General features: G+C 41.2%; 1 protein-coding gene across 2 annotated transcripts in view; it reads left to right on the plus strand.

The window, feature by feature from the left end:
• The window catches only part of LOC106872838 (uncharacterized), a 38,600-nt gene that overhangs the window by 16,871 nt on the left and 18,210 nt on the right, over positions 1–3,519 (plus strand). The window lies entirely within an intron of this gene.

Genomic DNA, 3,519 nt, shown 5'->3' on the forward strand with positions numbered 1-3,519 from the left:
GTTTAGTCAGTGGACGAGAATTTTGTACATTTATCATTGATCCAGAAGTCATCATCATCATTGTTTAACATCTGCTTTCCATGCTAGCATGGGTTGGACGATTTGACTGAGGACTGGTGAAACCAGATGGCTACACCAGGCTCCAATCTGATTTGGCAGAGTTTCTACAGCTGGATGCCCTTCCTAACACCAACCACTCTGAAAGTGTAGTGGGTGCTTTTACATTACACTGGCACGAAGGCCAGTCAAGCGGTACTGGCATCGGCCAGGCTCAAAATGGTGTATTTTACGTGCCACCTGCACAGGAGCCAGTCCAGCAGGACTGGCAACGAACTTGCTGTGATGAATGATAAAAAATAATTGGAAAAACTTTGGCGTGAGGGACTTAATAGTTTGAGGATTTCTTACAAATCCTTATGATGCACTTCACATCACATGCACATGCAAAAACACATGCACATAAATCTATTTTATTAATTGTTCATGGCTAACAGCACATTAACGTCTATGTTCATGATTTATTTATTTTTTTAAGAGTTTTCATTGCATGCTAGATAACAGGCTGCTACCCACTAGCTCAAATTTTCATTTCATGCTAGAAATGGGCATCGTGGGTTGTACCACCATGGCCCTCACACAGCATAGCTGAAGGAGAGAAAAGATGCAGACATTTAAGGAGAAGACAAATATTGACCCCTGTGTGTGTGTGTGTGTGTACATGTACACTATATATAGACTATATGATCAAAAGTATTTGGACACCCTGCAAAATGTGTGTTTATCAGAGAGGGTGACACAGTGAATCAAATGGAACACATGGTCAACGATCTCAGTAGCGCTAAGTAGCAGAATGGGATGCTGTTTGGAACTAACGGACTTTCAATGAGGTCAAATGTCACTTGTCTAATAAACCTGTGCATGAGATTTCAACCCTCCTGAACATCCCCTAGGTCTACTGTTTCTGATGTAATAGTGAAGTGGAAATGCGAAGGGATGTATACAACCCAAAAGCATTCGGGTCAAGCTTCCATGTTAACTCCTAGAGACTGTTGAGTGTTGAAGAGGGTCATGTAGCATAATTGTCTATCACAAAGAAATTGCAAACTTCAGCAGGATCTGAGCATCTGCCCATAAACCGCACATCATATAGACAAATGCCCAACGCCGCCTCGTGTGGTGTAAAGAGCGTCAAAACTGGACTACAGAACAGTGAGAAACTGTTGTGTAGTGTGATGAATCATGGTACACAATGTGGCGATCCAATGGTAGGGTGTGAGTGTGTGGTGAATGTGCACCAGCCTGTATAGTGCCAACTGAAATTCAGCGGTGGTGGAGTCATGGTGTGGTTGTGTTTCTCTTGGAGAGGGCTTGGCCCCTCTTGTTGCTTTACTTGGCACTGCCATGATGCAAGCTTACACTGGCGTTCTAATCACTTTCATGTTGCCTACTGTCAAGGACCAGTTCAGGGATGACCATTACGTCTTTCAACATGACCAAGCACCTGTCCATGCTGTAGGGGTGTGGTTTGACAACAGCATCCCACTAAAGGACTGACCTGTGTGGAGTCCTGATTTAAATCCTATCGGACATCTCTGAGATGTTTTTGAATGCCATACCAACCCACATTGATATCCTTGCTCATATTGGCACTCTGAAGAATGGGCTGTCGTTCCCCAGGAAACCATCCACCACCTTGAAAGTATGCCTGCAAGAATGGAGGCTGTTACCAAGGCTAAGGGTGGGCCAACACTTACTGACTGTCAGTGTTCCTGATGGAGGGTAACCCAAACTTGTACTTCATTATCAGTGGATGTCTAGATACTTTTGATTGCAGTGTGTGCGTGCATGTATCTATACACATACACACACACACACACACACACACGAGGAGACATATGGGATGGAGAGTTGCTGAAGAGGTCACAGGATGTGTGATGAAAGATTTCAGACAAGACGCTAAAATAAAAATAATAGTAAGGCTGAAGTGAAGAACAAGTATATAGAGTGTGTGTTTATTTGGCAAAGAAAAAAGAGACCATCCTAAAATATAACTAATATATATATTATGTGTGTGTGTATGTATATTTACTACAATACATAATACATTCCAATGAATCTGTTTAAAATGATAAATTGAGCAAAGATAGTAGAAACGAGCCAGTTATTTGTGGAATATCTCCCAGACAGCATCTGCATAGCAAACCTGTAGTAAAGAGTTTACTGTCTCAATATCAGTGACCCTCAATTTCAGCAATTTTTGACATTTAGATAGAGGTCCAGTATGTTTATTTTAAGCTTAAAAAATAAACGTTCCATGTTCATTTTCTTCCATGATCCTTCTGTCTCTCCTAGTCTAAGAATATTTTATTCTAAGATTTACAAGTTTGAAATGTGGTCATCATTTTAAAGACTTTGGTGAATTTGCTTAGAGAGAGTTGGTATTTACTCTTTGGTAGGTTGAATGACTGCATAGAATTCATCAAAGAATTGGCTGTTACATTCAGTGCCTTGATTACAAAGGAACTCTGTCAATGGATTTTGTTGTTGTTATTGCATATCTCAGATAGATTCCACAGAATCTTCGACATGAAGATATCATTGAATAGTCTTAGTCATGTGTGGTTTGAGCAGACCTATGATAGCTAAACAAATAAGTAGCCTTAGTCTTGAGTAAGCCTCTGTGATACATGAGTAGCACTTCAAATGAAACAGTCACTTGACATATATTGATATTTAGAGATACATGCAAAAGTGGTGAACAAAATGCTGCTAGGCATTTTGTCCATCTTAATGTTCTGAGTTTAAATCCTGCCAAAGTTGACTTTGCCTTTCATTCTTTTGGGGTTGATAAAATAAGTACCCATTGAGCACTGGGGGTCAATGTAATTGACTTGCCCCACTTCCCCAAAATTACTGGCCTTGTGCCAAAATTTGAAACCAGTATTTATTGATGCATGCCACTTGGTTTCGTTGTTACATGATATACAACTGTTTTTAACACTATCTCTTGCCCCCACTCCAGACACTCTTATTTCGTTATTGCCCACAAGGGGCTAAACATAGAGGGGACAAACAAGGATAAACAAAGAGATTAAGTCGATTACATCGACTCCAGTGCATATCTGGTACTTATTTAATCGATCCCGAAAGGATGAAAGGCTAAGTCGACCTCGGCGGAATTTGAACTCAGAACGTAGCGGTAAATGAAATACCGTTAAGCATTTCGCCCAGCGTGCTAACGATTCTGCCAGCTTACCGCTCTTGCAAACCCCTGCCTCCTCACACTGCTAGTTTCCTGTATCTCTACTCACTCGTACTATCCTTACACCTTGAGGGACCGCAGCCACCTCATCACCACCACCGCTATTTGTCTCTTCACAGCTACTGTTTATATTATTCCTAGCTCTCTCTCCTAAATGTGAGTTTGTCGTGTACATCTTCTATGACAAGAAACAACTCTGCAGCATCCCCTTCTCTCATACTGTAACCCTCATTGGCTACCATGAAGCTCTTCTCCTA

This window comes from Octopus bimaculoides, chromosome 16 (assembly GCF_001194135.2).
Source record: "Octopus bimaculoides isolate UCB-OBI-ISO-001 chromosome 16, ASM119413v2, whole genome shotgun sequence".
NCBI classification, from domain to species: Eukaryota; Metazoa; Mollusca; class Cephalopoda; order Octopoda; family Octopodidae; genus Octopus; species Octopus bimaculoides.